Source organism: Empidonax traillii, unplaced genomic scaffold (assembly GCF_003031625.1).
Source record: "Empidonax traillii isolate 1590-97213 ecotype Southwest subspecies unplaced genomic scaffold, ASM303162v1 scaffold158:size1480230, whole genome shotgun sequence".
Classification (NCBI taxonomy): domain Eukaryota; kingdom Metazoa; phylum Chordata; class Aves; order Passeriformes; family Tyrannidae; genus Empidonax; species Empidonax traillii.
Window position 1 is genome coordinate 1138749 of NW_020955351.1, and position 19682 is coordinate 1158430.

A 19682-nucleotide genomic window follows, 5' to 3' on the forward strand; every position below is an offset into this window, starting at 1 on the left:
GGCTGACAGGAGTTTGATGGTCTCTTTTGCAGCCAGTGGCAGCTAATGTGGTCTGAAACCCTCTCTCTCTTTTTTGCCATTCACACACAGTACTTACTCTTCAAGCCTGCTGCTGCTGCCACTGCCTGAAAGGACCCGAAATACCACACAGGGAATTTTGATTTCTTCTGGGGAACCAGGGAAGAAAAAAAAAAAAAAAAGGCAGGAAAACTCATCTGGAGATTGTGAAGAAGACATACAGGAACAGCAAGAAGTGGCAAGCTCTTTCCTTCTGAATACACCGAAAAAGACCTAATTTCTCTGCCAGGTGTATGGGACTTAGATTTTGGAAGCACTGCACTGAACTGTTAAAGGTAACGTATCGAACTTTCCTCCCTCCTCTCTTCGGTGTCTTTTCCTTAACTTTCCTAAGCGCTCTAGAGAAGCAGGCTCTCAGTCAGGGGATTGGTCGTTTCCCTGGTGAGCAACCAGCAGAGAAATGTGAGAAAAGTTGGAAAATAACTGAGCCCGGGCTTCTCCACAGTTTCCCTCTCGCAAGCAGCGCTGCTGTGAGAGGGGAGCCTGTGCCTGGAGTGCGCCCCGGAGTGATGGTCCTCACCAGCATCCCACCCCTTGCAGGGAACAAACTACAGCCAGAGGCAACAGCTGTGTGTCAAGTTTGCTGGTTGGCTTGGGGAAGGGAGGGAAAGCAAGGATGGCTTAAGTGGTCCCATAGCCACAACCACGAGGCGGGAGAGCAGAGACAAGTTATCCCCCTTCTCCCTCCCCAGCAGTCCCTCCAACCCATCGGTGTTTCTTTGTGACGGATTTCAGCTGCCGCTGGGGCTCGGGTGATGTGTCTGAGCCTGCTCCGGAGCTCTGGGGATGGAAGCTGCCGGCACACTGATTTGTTGAGAGCGTCCTGACCAGTGCCGGGGTTTGCCATGGTCACGGCTTTGATCGGTGTCATTGCTCTGCTACGGGGCAGGCGAAGGGCAGCCCCTGAGCTGGAGGGGAATTAAGCTCTGCAGGGACTGACAAGTTCGGGAAGAGAATGAGAAGAGCCGGGATGCTGGAGGGTTTCACAATGCTCCCCTTGCACGAGGATGTCAGGGATCAGCGGCTGGCAGAGTCCCCTGGGTTATTTCCAGTGAGTTGCTCCGGGCGTTCCTCAGTACCTGCCCGCTTCCCGAATCCATTTGCAGATTAAGCATATTTTTAGCAGTAGTTTTCAGGGAGCCGAGCTCTTCGCCAGAAATGGACAGAGCAAAAATGGTTTTATTTTTCAGAATCTCTGTCAGAAATTTCTCTCTTCTGATTAATTTACTTCTTTTCAAGACTTTTCATTTAAACCTTGTGCTCAGTAGCTGTCTGCACACAGTAGAAAGTATATGTTTTAACCTTTCCCTTTTGAGTGGTTTAGCCAAAAAAAGTCAGTTTGTAAAGTTTTCCTTGCTGTCTAAAATAGCTTTCCCAGATGTGGAAAGGGGGAAACATCCCACAACGAAATAGCTGGGAGAGAGGAATTTCTCAGCATTCCTCACAGCTTTGGCTTTCGTGTTTAAGCTCCTGGTAAAGGATACTGGCTGGGCAGAGGGGCCGGTGGTTTGGGGACCAGGTTTGGTGGGTTTTCAGATTCTGCAAAGGCACTTTTGGAAGTTGAACTATTTCTTTCTTTACTTTGGTTGTTTGACGTTATATTTTTCTGCTGGCTTCAAGAGACTGTATCTGCCTGACAGATACAAAGGGGAGATGTTGCCCCTTTTTGGGATGTTTCAATTCACTGTCAGAGGGCAGGAAGGGGAGACATCACCTCCCGCCATCACTGGATGGGGCAGAGGCTGAGCTCTTTCTGCAGCCTGAGCAGTCTTTGGGGGAAACTCCATCTGTTCCACTTCAACTGCTGTTTAATGTTTCCTATAATCACCTCTGTGTACAGTAGCAGAGTTTGACAGCAGCACGAGGGCTGGAGGATGGACGGGCAAAGACAGACGACAAGATAAGAAATTGAGGGTGTGAATGAGATGCAGGGAAAAACTTATTAAGGAAAACCAGACATTAAACAAAATGCAGCAGAGTTAGCTCTGTCAGAGCAAATAGCAACTCATCAACATAAAATACTCCCCAGTTAGTGAAGAACATTAAGGGTTTTAGAGAAGAGAATAGACGGTATCACTTAAAAGATAGAAATGAATGAATGAATCTGTAAATGGAAAAAAAACCCCAGACTGTTGTTCAGTGCTATGTATCACCCAGGGGTGCACATAATGATTAGGAACCCTGGAACTCCAAAATCCACTCCATTATTGGTCTTTTCTCTCCTCTTCGCTCTCTGGGGCAGATCCTCTGCAAACCTAAGTTGCACAGACCGAGTGACTTCATTGCCTTCCCGTGCTGACCTGCACCCAGCGGGAACGTGGGCTGGTGGAGGGCCAATCGGTCCCATTTTAAAAATCAACGGGACCTTTCTTAGCTGGCTGAGGCATCTTTTCCACCACCACCCGCCTGCGTCTCCTCGCTTCCCCCTTTCCCTTGCCAGTGGTGGGATGGCTACACTACCACAAGACAACCTAACCCAAGCTATCCTCCTCCTCCTCCTCCTCCTCCTCTTTCCCCCCTTGCTCAAACCCGCTGCAGCCTCCACGTGTGGAACAAACCGGGCTGTGTGTGCTGCTCTCAGGCAGCTTCCCAGCAGCAGCAACAAAAGCCGTGTTCATAGCGGGTCTGGACCACATAGGGAGCCAGCGCACGACGGCTGCCGAGCAGCCCAGAGCAGCCGGGGCTGTTTAAAGAGTGAAGGAGAGAGAGAGGGACAGCAAAGAGAGGGAGCTGTTATATATTTAAAAAAAAAAAAAATACTTGAGCCGAGTGCAACAACGGAAACCTTACAGTTTACTTTTAAAAACTCAGAGCTTCCTTGTGAGCGGGCAGAACAGCCCAGCCTGTGTGCGCGGGGCAGGACTGCGGGCTCTGCTGTGTGCACAAGGGCGGTGTGTGAGCGCTGCCTCCCTCCCCTCCCTCTCAATGGGCTCACAGTATAAATCTAAAGAAGCTTTTTGTTGGCCTGATGAATAGGCAGGGGGTTTTGTCGCACTACCCGCGCTGCCTTTTTTGAGATGCTTCACACCGCGATTTTTTTTCCTCCATGTGCTTTTCATCGGACTTTCCTTTTTTAGAAAAATTTCCATGTCTCCCTTGTATGATATTCCCCCTCCCTGATGATTGCGCCATACAGACCAGAGAGCAGAAGTGTGGTGGAAGGATGAGAAATATCAGAATCATTCTACTTGGTTTCCCCAAGACTCTCTATGTGCTTTATCTTTTGAGGTGTTAAGTAGCAGCCCCACAGAGTGCCTTGGTCCAGTTTCCTTCCCCTGCTTTACAAGCCCAACTGCTGTGCAATCGGCTTCAGTGATCTCATGCTCCTGATGGCTACAGCCCCTTAACAGAGGCAGCTGGAGCCGTGTCACTGCTGCTGCAACCAAGAGAGACTGAGGGAGGTGATGTGACTCGAGCATGTTGGTCATGTAGTGAGGTCCAGAAGCCACCAGGACCCCATTCCTGCTGTATAACTCGCATGAAAGATGGCTGACCCTGAGGCTGGCTGATGGGGAAACTTTGTTGAAAACCATGGGAAACCTGGGGAGTTGAAGGGGAGGACAGAGTGGAGGCCACAGAAGGGGCTCTGCTGAGAGAAGGGATCAAGAGATGAAATCAGGGGAATGGGAGATCTCTGACAAGTATAATCTTCTGGGGTTTCACCTTTGTACTTGCTCTTTGTGTCAACCAAGGCATAGCAACTCATGGCTCTTCTATAAGCCCCACTGCAAGCCAGAGGACACCTGGATCAGTTGTAGTAGGGAGAACTTTGGGCAACACCCAAAATTAACTCAGGGCAGAGTCTTACCTCATTGCTCAGTTTTTCCCGGGTTGTCACTGTGTCCTGATTGTGTGGAGGTTTACGATGGAAAGGAGCCGTGATTTCTGAGGAAAAACTTGGCTGATGGGATGTCCCAGGAGAGGCAGTTCTGAGTGTTTTCACCTGGCAGATGTACTTGCTATGAGGTTAACAAGACACCACATGAATCTTGAACATGAGGATAGTCCTGGTTGCCACCATGTTATCAGGGAACTGCCTGGGAGCCAGGGATCTTCTGACACAGCCTGGTGTGGAGGAGCTGGACCCAGCCTTCCTCTGTGCCCAGCAATGGGTAGGGCAGACTCTGGAGGAAAGAGACTGGCTTTGACAGAGGCCACATCAGGCAACATGAGACAAAAGGGTTTCTGCTAGAGCAAACATGTCACTTCGTGGGGATGAAGCGATCAGGAAAGGAAATTTCTTCTGGTAGGGTGGTGCTCACGGGTTAGGCCTAAGAAGAGTAAAATTGTCTATTAAGCCATGCCAAATAAACCTAGTGTGCATTAGTGGGAGAATATGGAATGTAAATACTCATGCTTCAAGGCAGAAGGTAACCACTAAATGCCTTGTGTTAAAAAGAAACTTCCTCCTCAGCAGTTTATTCCCTATTTTTCAATGATGAGAACTTTGCTCTGAAGCTGGTAACACAGGTCTTGTCCAAGACAGGATATTGGTCTGAACACACCATTAGTTTCATCTGGTCTGGCAATTTCCATGTGCATTTGGCTTCTTCAATGCCCTTGGTTAATGCTGGGCAGAGCACTTGGACACTCTATTATTTATTTAATTAATATTGTAGACAACCACTGAAAGACAAAAGAAATCATCTGTGATGCTTACAGGACATACAGATTTGACTTAAGAAATTTAAATAGAAATAATTTGATGGGGAAAAAAAAATCCATGAAGAAACATCTTCTGCCTGAAGTTAGATCACAGGCTGGATGTGAAGGGTGTGTGAAGAAAATGCAAAGGCCAGCAGCTGATAAACAGATGAAAACGTGGCTGATCCATTCCAGCTGGAGCTCCCATCCATCATTCACACTTCTGCTGGGACAGCAGACCCTGTGCTGGTGATGGAATAACCTACAGTCCATGGAAAAACCTGCTGCTCCTGCTGGGGTCCTGCATGGGCTCAGGGATAAACACCCCTGGAAATCCCTGTGCACTACAGGCTTTGCACAGGGCAGGGACAGATTCAGTAGTTTTGCTGGCACAAATCTACTCACTTAAGAAGATTACTCTGGCTTAGCAGTCCTGTGGTAGAGCAGCTATATATCTCAGTGTAATTACCATTACATCATCTGTACCACAGTTTCAAGGTTGAAATAATCATGTAGGTTACATATTGGAAATTACAGGATGGCTTTCATATAAATTATTAACTGTCACTATTACTTAGCCCCAAAAAGATAGTTTCTGTGGTGTTTGGTGTATAAATAATAACCTAGTACCTCCATAGTGCTCAGCTTCAAAGTAATGCTTCAGTGCTGTACCACAACAAATACACTCCCATTCTGTAATAACCAGTCTGCAAATGATGTCTTTTCCTCTGTTGTAAATTATACTGTGCAGTTACTGCCACTGCTGCTATTGCATTCGGACTGGTAAGTAAATAATACTCTTTCTCTACCATTGTATCTGGAGTTTAAATAATACCCTGTCCTCATACAATAGTTGGCATGTAAGTGTCACCCTCATCCTGCCCAGCACTTTGGAGCACAGAGAACATCCTGCTGCTGCAGAAGAAATTGCAGCTTTCCTCTCCGTAGTATTTGCCCTCTAAATATTACTCTGCTGCTTTGTATAGCAGTTATTGCATAAATAATACCCTGCTTCCTTGTAGTAATTGATACGTTAGTGATCCCCTCAGGCTGCAGGGTTCTTACTCTGCTAACACTGCCTGCTACACCAGCACTAGATGACAGAGCAGGGCTGTGCAGAGAGGGACACTGGGCTCCCAGCTTAGCCCTTCACCACTGTTTCTTGGGCCTTCTCTCAAAAAACAAGTGGTCAGTGGCCACAGAGCTAATGCTATCCTGCAACTATCACTGTGTGTTAGCAGGAAAACCCCTTTCCTTAGCCAGCAACCCCATGGGATCATGACCCTTCCTGATGTCCTTCAAAATCATGAGCTACTTTTCCAGAGACAGGGTAAAATCCAACCTTCCATAGTTCCAAGATTCCCTGCAGTTTTCCTCCTAAAAGAAAGAACCCCTTGATCTAACTTACAGCAGAGATCACGTACCAGTCCTACTGTAGGGTTTCCTACCTGTTATAGCAGACATGAAATTATTCAGCACCACCAATAATGTGTTTAGCAGAGGACAGGAGGGTCTTCATTGCTCTTGTTGTTAAGCTCTGAATCTGCCCAGCATTTTGAAATGCTTCAGACCAGCCCCAGCACACCCCTGAGCCTTTGTGCAATGCTGTACCCCTTTCATTTGCAAAATCATTCCTTTAGCAGCACAGCTATAGGAATATGCACCTTCCTTTGTACCTTTCAGTACGTGAATGTTGCTTGGGGCCATTCTGGCCATTCTTTTGCTGTATCCAGATAGGCATGTGGGTTACAGGCATGAAGATCTCAGAGTCAACCAAGACCCTCGTTTCAGTTCATCTTCAGTGCTATGCTTCCACCTCTCACAAGCACATACAGCGTACCTCTGAATTAGATCACCCAGGCACCATCACCCCTCTGAGGAGTACAGCACCGAGTTCAGTGTGGGCTACAAAGCCTTCCTGAGAAATTAGATAAGTTCTAGGTGAGCTGGCCTCTGCTGGATATCATACTACCCCTTTTCCAGCTTTTAACACATGCAGTGTTTTCCTTGCTGTATTGTCTTAAGGAATTAGTTCTTCTCCTGGCTGAAGGCAGAGCTCTCTGTACAAGCTTGTGGTGGTCTAAACATCCTCTCGAGGGCTCTCCCTGATGTCTTTTTGGAACTTGCAAACAGTTACCCGCCTAGACAAGGTTTTATTACCAGATTTTGGGCTTAATATTCCCAACCTCAGAGGTAAATGGCATCTTTACTGCTCATTCCAGTGGTAACTGGATCTGGCCACCAAATAATTTACCTGTCCATCTTATTGGAAGAATGACAAGTTGATTAAAATAGATCATAATTATAATTTGCCTTTGAATTGGTCTTTTATGCCAATAGCATAAAACAAATTTTACTTTTATACAGTTTCCCTTGCTATCATTGCATGTTTGAGTTAAAATACCAACATTGCATGCTCCAGGATCCTTTTTAAAGCCTGCACCTCCTCCATTATTGCTGGACCATATTTGCAGGTTTTAAACACTTTGCTAGGCAGTTATTTTGCCTACAAGGGGATCTGTGTTGGTGCTTTTCTGTTCCTCAAAATGTGGGCACTGTTGGTTTTAAGCTGTTCCACATATCTCTGGAAAAACAACATTTTCTGTTGCCCTTACAGAACACTTCACCAAACACTGGGCAACGTTTTGGAGCTTTTCCTCAACCACATCTCATACACAGGAATTTATTTACCTCTCAGAAAAGTCAGTATTCCCATCTAATTGCTGTTTTGGTTTCCTCTGTACCTCACTTTCTCTTTTTGAAGGTATGACATATGGACTTTGCTTAGCAAACTGTAGATTCGGGCTTAGCAGCAGCAGCTCTCCAAACGTCTGTGGCTTACGTTAAGGTTAAATTTCATTCCCGTCACAGTCTGCAGCTCACAGAACAATTTTATATTTCATGTAAGAGCCTTGCTTTTATTCAGGATTCCCGTGGTCTCACCAAATTCACATTTGTGCTCTCTAGGCTTGGCCAGCAGCACCCTTTCTGGTTGCAAGATCTTTAAAGCAAAGACTGTTGTCTGCCTGTGCTGGAGTAATTCACTGGAGCCCCAAGATCTGAGCTGTAATGAAAGGATTATTAATATTCACTCACTGACCCTAGACTGAAACTCATTTTGAAGAGGCTTCTAAGTTGCTTCTAAGTAGTATTGTACCTAAACCCATTTATAAAATCATGCATGTGTAGAGGGAAGGTACTATATATACATAATATACATTCAGGACAAGGAGTCTGGCTGTTTCAAGTGTAGTGTCTCCATTCTTTAGGGTACTTTCACCGTGTGTTTGAAGGGAACAGACCTTTCAGTGTGGGCAGAGTTTTGAGAAGACACTGAGGCCTCCTTTGGAAAAAAGGAAAAGGCTGTGATTGAGTTTTGGACTCAACGATGGGCCTTATATGATTAAAAATTTGTCCTTTTATGTGTGTTACCTTTTTCAGCATGTGTTTGTCTGAGGGTTTTTCTTGGGGAAGCTTTGGACTAAGCCAAAGTTGAAATCTCAAGACAGGGAAGTTAAACTCTTCTGGAAGTTATTCTCTCTCCTATGCCGAGGGGTCTCATTATCTTTCCTTATGGGTGTATGAATATATCACAAAGAGAACGACATGCACCTTCATGAAGGGCCAGGGGCTGGAAAAGGACAATTTCCTAGGCATCTTTTCCATCACCTTGTTTCTTCCTGTCCAGCTTCCTGCCAGTCTCATAAAGTAGGACTTAAGGCTTTTGAGGTCTCTGATGGATGATCCTTCTCAGTGGCGGACCCAAAACAAGCTTGTTTGGCTGTTATCTTCTTTCTTGTCATGTTTTGTTTTCTGCTGTACAATTTGGCCTAGTTCTAAAGCACCACTATAATAGAAAAAAAAAAACAAGAGAAAGATTTATTTTCTGCCTCGAGTCCCCATTGGTATCTTCCCAAGAAGAAAAGAACAGGCTGAACCAAAGGGAGGAATTACTGTTTGGACAAAGTGACTTGACAAGTGAATAGGAGCAGTGGATGAGTGTCTAAGCACAATGGAACTGCCCCTAACAAGGAGAGCTGAACATCCCTCAGTCTTCCCTACATGGTGAAATCCCTTTGGAAAGGCTGGTGCAGGACAGGGCAGTTGACTGAGCTTTGAGGTACCTCTATTCCCCAAGAAGAATGGAGCAAGATTAAATTAAACAGAACACTTACTGACTGAGCCAGTTAAGTTAAAGACACGCTGTGTGTCTTAGTTAAGAGGGAAGAGAGATCTCAGAATGGTCTCCTGGTACATGAATGGTTTGAGGACACAAAAAAAGGAAGGAACTGTACAGGGATCCAGAAGATGCTCAGACAGCTGGAACATCTCTGCTGTAGGGACTGCCTGAGAGTTGGGATGTTCGACCTGGAGAAGAGAAGGCTCCAGAGACACCTTAAAGCACCTTCCAGTACCTAAAGGCGCTCCAAGAGAGCTGGATAGGGACTTTGGACAAGGGCCTGGAGTGATGGGACAAGGGGGAATGGCCTCAAACTGAAAGAGAGCAAGTTTAAATTAAATATTAGGAAGAAATTTTTTCCTGTAAAGGTGTTGGGACACCAGTACATGTTGTCCAGAGAAGCTGTGAACACCTCATTGCTGGAAGTGTTCAAGACCAGGTTGGATGGGCCTTGAGCAACTTGGTCTAGTGGAAGGTGTCCCTGTCCATGGTAAGGGGGTTGTCACTAAGTGATCTTTAATATCTCTTCCAACCCAAACCATTCAATGATTCCATGACTACCAGGTGCCATGAGATGGCAATGGTTGGGGGGCGTGACTGGGAATGAATATAAAGAGAAAACATGAAAGAAGAGATTATCTGGTGAGATTTTAATGGGCCTTAGACCGTCCAAACGCTCACTGGAAAGCCCCTGGTTTGTACAGCCAGACAGCAGCCATGGACACTGCCCCTGCTCAGCACTCACTGACTGCTTGGCTCAGTCCCTGAAGGGAATGCATTGTGCATGGGCCACATAATCTTTCACCACTGCTGAAACTGTCAAGAGCTCGACAAAGTGGTCTGGGAGAGCTGGTCAAGGAGGAAATGAGAGGAGACAGTGAACCATTCTCCTGCTGTCATGCATGAGGCAGTTTCACAGGGTGCAATGCCCAGCCATTGATTAAGTTTTCCTAGAACCAGAGATGGGAGTGAAAAGCTGCTTCTCTTTCTTAATCCTTCCTGTACCATTCAGGCTCCTAGAGAAGTACAAGCTGGCATGGATGTTTTGTGCTCAATTTAGTTGTCAGAAGTTTGCTGGCAGAGGAAATGGAGAAGTAGGAGAGTCTTGCTCAACACAGCCAAGGCAGCAAAACCCTCATTTATAGTCTGAATGTGAAGGCTTGTGGTCTCTTTGTACTGTGTGCCCTCTCCATAAAGTGGAAGGCAAAGTGAGCCCAGTGCCTCCAGAACTGAGGTTCATCATATCAGTCCCAGACAGCAGACAATTTTGATTAAAACCCACTCCAGTGTTTTGGTTAAGACTCTTCTTCTGGCTCCAGAACACATGAGATCCTTCAGCAGCAGTGGCAAAACCCACACTTGCATTGTGGCTGGGGGTTCACGTTGCTGCCAGAAAAAATATCTGAAGTCCTAGTGAGTAGAGGCTGAGAGGAAAAGCTCTTTTTCTCCTAGGAGACTCCCTTTGCTTGCCTTGCACAAAGAGTATGTGTGAACCTTTGATATACATGTTCCTTTCTAAGGAGTCACAAATATTTTGGGTATCTGGAATCAGGAGAAAATAGTAATCCATTGCTTCTACAGTGAAAATGCCAGTGATCTGCTCAGTAGGACACGATGCTTCCACATCTTCTGGAGGTATGAAGTAAAAAACATGCCAAGAAACTGGCAGACTTCAAATCTTGCAGGTTGTTTATGGCAAGTGGTAACAGTCACTTGGACCACCAGCACTACTGCCTGAACAGCACATGGCAGGATGGCTCCCCCTTTCCAGCCAGTAACCAGAAAAACCCAGGCCCTCTCCCAGGCCATTTGACCTTTTGTCTTCCAGGTCATCCCAAAGGGAGAATCAGTTTGAGATTCCACCTTCCTAGCAAAACTAAACTGTTCATGTCTTGAATTTATGAGACAGGAAATCTACTTGGGAGGAAAGCTGGGGCTGAAACAGCCTCGTTTAAGTAAATCTAAGCACAGTGTTTACACAATGTCTGGAATTAATGCAGAGAAAACTTTCAGGTGCCAACTTTGGAAAGAGAAAATGGGGAGCAAAAAGAGGCAGATACTGAGACTGTGATGAAGCTGGAAGCTCTTCCTCCAGGTTGGATGAAAGGTTGCTTTTACTGCTGTTGAGCAGTATTCTGTACTTGCTAAGGCAAAGACCAGATGGGATGTGATTGCTCACTTATCTCTTTTGTGTCGAGCTGTGACAGTATGAGGACGTTTAGTATTATCAGCTGGCTGTATTCTCAGCGTGGACGGCCTCACCAAAGATCCTGCTGGAGCTTGATACATGTAGCGTGTCAATGGAAAGTGTCCTTAACAAGAGGTTGCTGCAGCTTTTGTGCCCTATAAGAACTGTCCATTCATGTGAAGACACTTAATGCAAGCAGAGGCTGTGCACAGTTTTTCACAACTCACACCAACCAGAAATGTGGCCACCCTACATGTCATTAGCCTGATCCAATGTGTGGCCATTACAGAGGCCCCAGAGCCATACTCGTGGTCTTGTGGCTCTCACCCTGAATTTCCTGAGCTGGTTGTCATTCCAAGCCAGCATGACGTTTCCCTGTCTGCCTGGAGGACAGTAAGAGAAAAAAATCATTGCCATGGTGAAACTGGCAGGGACTAGCTCCATTATGTCTCTTCCAGTCCCACCCACTGCTCTGTTAGGTGAACTTTCACATCCCATTTCTTAAGAGCATCCAAGGTGATTTGGGGTAGCAGAGTATTAACAGTTATCACTTACAGGCAGTGACTAACAAAGTCAGCGAAGACTTAGGTCTCTATGCCTATGGATTCTGTATTACAACGTGGTTTCAAGGACTTTCTTTTTCAAAAATCTTTTCAAAGATTTCTAGAAAACCAGCCTTCTGAAGGGCTGAGGTGGGTCAAAGCAGAAGGGTTGTCCGTGAATTCTTTAAGGTCTCTTCCAACCCAAACTGTTTTATGGTTCTGTGGAATCTTCTCCCAGTGTGGAGGCACTGCAGAGATTTGCTTTTCTGCAGTCACACTCACACCTTGCTCTGTAGCTGTATCTTCACACCTCACATCCGTGGAGGGTCTGGTTTCTCTTCTTTTGTGTTTTTGTATTTCTCCCCCCTCAGCAAAGGGGGACTTCACTAAAGGCTGACAGCAGCTCCAGAAAACAAGTGTAAAGGGTATAAGGAGACTTTATGAAGTGCATAATCACCCGTTAATCTCTAAAAGTTAGATGTCTAACAGTGCTCCAGGCTCCTTTGCCAGCTGACAGAAATGGCTGAACCCCTCTTTAAAGGTTCTCAGCTGAGACATCTATTTCATAAGGAGATGAATTGCTCTTTAGAAGTTTCAGTTTCTCTTCTTGGACTAGAGAGGATTTTGAGTGTGAGCTTCAGCCAGTCTCAAAGGCTCATTGTTCCCCTGAATTCAGAGGCTTCAGGGGCCGTTTGAGTGTGGCTCTGGCTTTCCATATCAAGCAGACACTCGGAGCCATGGCAGACCAGGGCTTGGTGCTGATCCCACACCTTGCATGAAAGGCTCCAGCTGTCATCTGCCATAATGGGCATTTTGAAACTTCTCTGTCCATGAAGGATAGAAAAATTACTCTGGTGTGTGTTGCCAGTGGCAGACGGTTCTGATTTCCCTGAAAGAGAGTTTGGGGAGGGCTGGTTTTATGGGCTTCTGCTGTTCTGGAGCCTGTGTGTTTAGCTTGCTGCTGAAGTCAAGGAAGATGTAATGTAAAACAAATGTAAATCAGGGGAAGATGGGAGCTGTTCTGTGGTAGATATCAAAAAAAAAGAGACAAATGCTTGTAAAAGTTTTTGTGTTCAGTAGGATGTTTGTTCCCAACCATATGCCTGAACTCAGCTGACTAACTGAACCTGGAACAGGACTGTTTAGGTTTTGCTAAAATTTCCTCTGGCATCTTGCTTATTGAAAGCGTGACCATACATCCTTGAGTATTTTGGCTTTTCCTCTAGTGTGTGTTCACGATATAATTAGATAACCAGTTGAACTATAGCAGAAAGAAAAGTCATAAAGACACCAAAAAGGGTACAGCATAGCACCACCTTGAGTCTCTGTGCCAGAGGACAGAGAGGAGCTCTGGAGATCAGGTCATGGCTGAGGGCACACTGGTACCATCACCAGGGAGCATCAGCATAGGTGAGTCTGACCATATTCACACCTGCAGTAGCAAGGGGTGCTTGAGGACAGAAGCCAGCTGAGGCTTGAGTTGAAACGTCACATTATTCCCAGTCTTCAACAAATATTCCCCTTTTTTTGTGCCTTATGCACTGGGAGTGCCTCAGTGCCATCACTTTGTCATCTCTTGTAGCAATCCAGGCAGCCAATGCTGCAGGGCTGTCAGCGTGTGGAGGACCACATCCCTCAGTGACAAAATATCTGAGCAGTTTCTGCCATGTGTCTTTATGACTGAGGAAAAAAAGGACTTTATTGGTGCAGGGATGGTTTCAGAAACAGAGCAGGCAGGAGCAGCATCCAAACTGCTCTGTACATAAAGACCTTTCTCTCAGAATTGTTTGGAAGCCAGACAGAATGGAATATTTCTCCTATTTTCTTTGCAGCTGAAAAAACATGAAAAATCACAGGAGTACATTTATTGCCATATTTCTGTTCCAAAGTTTGCATTATTTAAAAAAAGAAGAAGAAGAAATAAAACTGGTTTTGCCCACCCCATTCATTCCCCTCCCCCCCCCAACCCCTTCCTTCCCTCCCATTTCCTGGACCAGGCTGAGGCTTTTAATAGAAAAACCCTCAGTCCTGCACAGAAGCTGGGAGTACACAGAGAGACAATAAAGTGTTTTTTTGTATAGATCAGAGATGAACAATCTGTAGTTTTACACGGGAGAGGAGAAAACATTGTTTGACTGAAGCCTGCAGGGGCATTGGATGTGCTGCCTAAACAAACATGAGAACCCTCCTGGTGTCTCTGCTGTGTGATGATGTCTCCTCAGACCTCATCAAACCCTTGGTCCCAAGTGGTGGTGCCTGAAAATAATAGTGCTGAGATAAGTCTGGATGGAGGTGACTGCATGTCCTAGAGAAACCAAGGTCCATTCCCTTATGGGGAATCAACTGGGGATGGAAAACCAGTTGAAGAGAGAGAATCGAAGGCCAAATGAGTAGAGCTGGGGTTAACTCTTGCTCAGGAGCTTCTTTACATCCGTAATTTTAAAGGAAATATTGTTTTTGGAAATTCTTTTATGCCCAGGCATCTCTTCTAGGTAATAAGTGACATTTTATGAGCTGCCAGAAACAATATGCAAGTGTATTAAAGGTCTTCCAAAACTGAGAAAGAAGGAAGCTTAAAACAACCCATGTGACCCCATAGGAAAAAAAAACAAACAACAACCACACACACACACACAAAACCAAACCAAACAAAACAAAAACCCAACAACAAAAACAAAAAGCAAAAACAACAAAAACCAAAACCAAAACATAAACAAAGAAACAAAGAACTAACCAAAAAACCCATGACAACTGTGGACTAAGGATGATGAAAATAAATTTAATTGCAACAAGGGTGATTACATGGTCTGGAGCAAGCAAAGTCCACAGGAGAAACTTCAGATGGGACTCAATTAAAATAGACTAGGACAGAAAATGTTTTACAGTCAGCAAACAATTTAGGCTGTGCTGCAAACAGACTGTCTGGCTATTTTCCAATGCATGATCCGACTGTGTAGGTACTTTGTTGAACTTTCACTGTAGTGACCTTTGCTTTTCTTGCTCCCTCCACATTCTTCATCCCTTTGAAAACCTGGGGATGCAGTTGGAAGAGCAAGGGATTAAACCTGCCTGCACATAGGTTCATGCTTACCTCCACACACACTTAGATTCTCAAATAAACATATTTATATGCAGCAGATTTAGGACACTGCACACAAGCTGATACAGAAGCACAGGCTTAGGTGTAAAATAAAGAGGTAATAAACTTGGTGAAAGGGACAGTTGTTCTCTGAGGTGGGGAGCTCCTGAGCAGTTCCCAACCCTGCCTTTTTTGGAAAGGCAAGAGCTTTTCCTGAATCCTTCCTGGCCCAGGCTGAATTGGAGAGGGCCTTGTTTCTGTCGTGGGCATTGGTTAGAGGAGGTAGGATGGGTGGAATTTTTGTGGCAGTTTAGTTGGATTCTTTTTCCTCTGGACTGCTCGGTACCCCATGCAGGAACAGCCATCCTGGTGCAGAGGCACAGCCATGACCTTGTGTAACTTCTCCTGCCTCCTCCTCCTCTCTTCTCACCACAAAAACTGCCTGCTCCAGCTGCTATCCCTGAAAGTGTAAATGGAGTTTAGCAGGAAAGCAATCTGCAGGGATGGAAGGTGTTTCTGTAACACGGACCCCTCAGAAAGTGTGATCGTTGCTGCTTGTGTGTAGGGCTCTGTGCTGCAAGAATTAGTTCCTTATAGTGCTTCCTGCTAGAACTTGGACAGACCTTTCTTAGTGATCATCCTAGGAATAGCTCAACTGAAGTGTCTCCAGAACAACTTCTCTTCAAGGTGACTTTTTCTGCTAGAAGATAAGGATCCTGCAACTGAATTGGAGTTTGCCAGCAACGACCTGGTAGTTCCTGTGAATTCTGGAGCTCACCTTTATCTAGTAGCCAGAATACCACAATGTTTTACCAAAAAAAAAGTAGTCAAATGGGGTTATCTCCAGAGGCCTGTGCTATTTGTGGCACATGTGGTAGGGGTACTGGCTGTACCCTCAGTGTGTTTCTCAGGTCCACCTCTCTCCTTAGCCATTCAGTTACAGTTGGGGCCCAGTCAGTAAGATGCTGAGCAGGGGGCATTTCTGACACTGCTTGGGTTGCTCCAGGCTTTACCCTGCCTTTACTCATGCAGCTCAGGTACTTACTTATCACTGAGAACGTTTCCTCTGTGCCAGGTCCCATTTCAGCGAGCACAAGCTGATATTCCCAGACGCTGACTTGTACCTTCCTGCTCCTTGGACACAGCTGGCTTAGTCTGAGCCCACACCTCTGTCAAGGCAGCACCCATATTTGAGCTAGTCACCCTCTTCTGCTCTGACAATCAGTAGAGAGGAATCATCAGTTTTGATGAATATAATCTGTGCTGTATAATCTGTTTAGATACTGTTTTAAAACGAGAGGAACAACCTCCCCAGTTCCCTTGTCTAGACAGACCAGGTCTCCATCATCTGTCCTATCCACATCTGCTCAGACAGACCTCCCTCTTTACTTACTTGCTTCCAGAACTGCTCCTTCAAGCAGCTGTTTGCTCATTAACATCTGCTTGGACATCCCACTAGAGACAACACAGAGCAGAAGTATTGCAGCAAGGAACCACTGCTGTAACAACAGGACATTAATCAAAGGCATTCCCAGCACAGCGAATCCTGACCAGAGCTGCATGCAGACTCAGGGTTGGATCTCTTTGGCATGCTTAAGGGGAATGAAAAATGAAGATCAACATTGCAAACAGCACCCTGAGGAGTAGGTCGGGTTTCTTACTGGCAGAGACTCAACACTTTCGCAGAATACACCCAAAACATTGTTATTGTGATTTGTTTAACCACTGCTCACAAGGAAAATCCATTTCCTCTGGGCTTCTGTGGGATAAGAGGAGGTTGGGTTTTTTTTTCACCGCTCAGTCAAACTGCAAAGATACTGCTGGTCCCAGCTGTTACCATATGAGGCTGTTTTTCCTTGTGAATAAAGCTTGAATTAGACTAGAAGTACATGTGCTTGTCTTAGCCTTTGGGACAAAGTGAGTTCCTTCTGCTTAGATCATTTTGTTCTGTGATGCCTAACTGATGGACAGAGGAACCTGCTCTCCTCCTACCCACTGCCAATGTACAGGGAAATAATAAATGTGTGGGACTCAGAACAGTACCAGTTTGCTGTAGGCACGGACCCTAAAAGTCTTTTCAGCCAGCCAGCTCCTTTTATATTTAAACACCTGTGTTTCCCTGCTTTATGATGTTTCTATTCAGGTCTAAAGCTGCCTGCCTCTCTTGTCTGAGCTTATCTCATGGCATTCAGGGCTATTCAGTTTACTTGGATTCTGGTAAAATGCAAGTTGATGAAAGGTGCCTGATCTAAGGAGCCTGGAGAAGTAAGAGCTTTTACTTAATGCTCAAGGATATATCACAAATAAAGAATTAGTTATTAATGGCTAGAAGAGTTACTAATGGCTACCTGAATCCCTTCTGCCCTGGAGGGTCCACCCTGCTTCCAGAGCTCACATAATCTTTACTTTTAATTTTTTTAATCTATATATAATCTTTACTTTCCTATTTCTGTTTTTATCCAGAGGATGTGAGTGCATATACTGGAATGGCAGCTATGGGATGGTGCAAGTAGAAATAATCTGAGCTCAGCCCACAGCCTCATTCCAGGGAAACAGTCCCTAGCCAGTGTTAGGCTGGTCCTTAGTGAAAGCAGTGACCTACTCTAGGAGGGATCTGGATGCACAGTCCCACAGTTGTTTGTTGCACAGGAAGCATTCCTTGAACTAAACAAGGATGTTGCTTCTGAGGGTGGACTTTATTTTCCCCATGAATCTTAAGGATTTGCCAAAACATGGAAGCTTGATCTGTTTCACGTTTTCTGCTGTGCCTCGAGTATTAGTAGTGGCTGGTCTGTGAGCTGGACCTGTTCCCCAAAATACAGGCTGAGCCCATTTCCTTCTCCTCCACTGGCAGCTCACCCCTGAATCCCTTTTTTCCTGCCTCACACAGAGATGCAGGATGCCTCACCCATGTGGACTTCAGGCATGGTTGGATGAGACTGAGCAGGGAAGGTGGTTAACTTTACGTGTTTTTTTGCCTTAGATTCTACAAGACAGGTAAAACGTATGAGATGCATAAACATGGCTCTTTGTATTGCCTAGAGCTAGCCAAGCTGAATAATACTAGAGCAGAAACTGAAACATAAATACATTTACAAGTTTTAACGTCAGAAGGGACTTTTCTGAGCTGATCTATGACTGTGGGACCCTTAAACTTCACCCAGTTATCTCTGTATTGAGCACTATAACTTGCATTTGCCCAAGCCATACCTTCCAAAGAAGCCTTCAAGTCTGGATTTGAAGCCACCAAGGGATCACACTCTGTGATCACCCACTGTGTAAAATGTGGGCTTTGTTTCCCATTTCGGTTTACTTGGCATATGTCTCCCAGCTGCTAGTTCTGGTGACGGCTTTCTGTTAGATTAAAGAACCTTTACCACCAGCAGCTTCTGCTTGAAACAATATTTGTTCCCTGTTGTCAACTTCTCGGCCTTTCTTCTTTTATTTATTACAATGATTAGGTCAAGATTTTCTAGGCTCCCTCCATAAAGCATTCCCTCCAGCCCCCAGGTCCCTGCTACTGGATATTTCTGCACCACCTTTTTCTGATATCCTCATGACAGCCCAGAGGTGTGCATTAAAGCACAGAGAGGAATTCCTGTTTGGTTAAGTGTTGGATAATGGCAGTAGCTCTCCTGAGTGACTGCTTTCCAGGACACAACATCCCATTACAAGCATGCTCTGCATCTTTTGTATATTTTTATATTTGATTCTATTAAAGCACAGTCTATTCAGTAACTCATTAGATCTAATACCAACCCCTGTAGATGCCCCTTAGAAATATTTCCTTTCATGTCCAAGTCCCTCAGATGGACCCTATTAGAGACACACCAGCCTGGCTTCTGCTAAGACATTTAGTGGATGCACCACTGACATTACACATCTTCATATCATGGAACCCTGTGAAAGTCAAACCTTATCAAAATCTAATTACATTGTGTTGCAAACATGCAGGGAGCTTTATCAGACAAGTTTAGGATGGTGCCAAATAAAAAAATCAAGTTTGGAAGCACCTGTTTTATATACAAGTGTCTAAACTAAGATTAATATTATGCCTATTCTTCAGTGCATAATAAATTGAAGTCTGTATCACATTTTCCTTTATTTTGCCTGGAATTCTATGTCAACCAAACCAGCATGTGTCCATGAGGCTCATTGCTGTGTATCTTGGCTGACTATTGGCACGGTGCTTCAGTACTTGGGACCTGCCCCAGTGCTCCAGAGCAGATTATAAATGAACATCAGTGGGCCAACAACTGATTCAGCCAGCTCTTCAAGGACTCTTGGGTATGGCTGTTTTAACCAAGCTGATTTCAGGCTGTTTATCAATAGCAGATGGTGTTTCCAGTTCTCCTTGATTACTGAGGAGCAGAAGGCACTTCATGGCCCCCCACAGCCCATCCTGTGGGCTCGTCCCCCTGCCACTGTCCCAGTAGTGACTGCCAAACACTCTGACCTCCTCTGCAGCAGGGCAGCTGGTTTGGTAGTGGCCATCATTAGAGGGAAATAGTGAAGTCAACTGTCGTGCTGCAGAAGGGGTTCATAATACATTGCCTAGGTAGATATCACTCCTAACCAGAGAGACACACAAATATATGTGCAAGTCCACAAGGTCTCCCTGAGGTAAGCACTTACCTGAAATTTTATTCCCACGCCCAGCAGAAACTCAGATATGCCCATTTGGTCTTGTTTAGTCCTACAGCTGCAAACTGAGGTCTCCAGGCTTCTCTGGCAACATGTTCCATCCCTGTTCTCTCCTATTTTCTGCCAGTATAGCTGTCTCTATTCACTGAAGATGAGGTTTTGTGATGTGTCAGGTTGAAATGAATGAGTGCATGGAGGTCAGTTTTTTTCCTAAGAGAAACGCTAATGCTGGACTGTGCAGGATGAGGTTTATTTTTGGCCTTTTCTTGTGCAAGTGAGTATATTTAATGATCTACAAGATCAATAGGTATATACTCAGAATTTCCC

General features: G+C 45.2%; 1 protein-coding gene across 1 annotated transcript in view; it reads left to right on the top strand.

Moving 5' to 3' along the window:
* Positions 1-330: 330 nt before the first annotated feature.
* The window catches only part of ACAN (aggrecan), a 45654-nt gene continuing 26302 nt past the window's right edge, over positions 331-19682 (top strand). Inside the window, exon 1 of the mRNA XM_027884960.1 lies at positions 331-353. The gene's annotated coding sequence lies outside the window, so the exon portion shown is untranslated. The remainder of the gene's footprint in view (positions 354-19682) is intronic.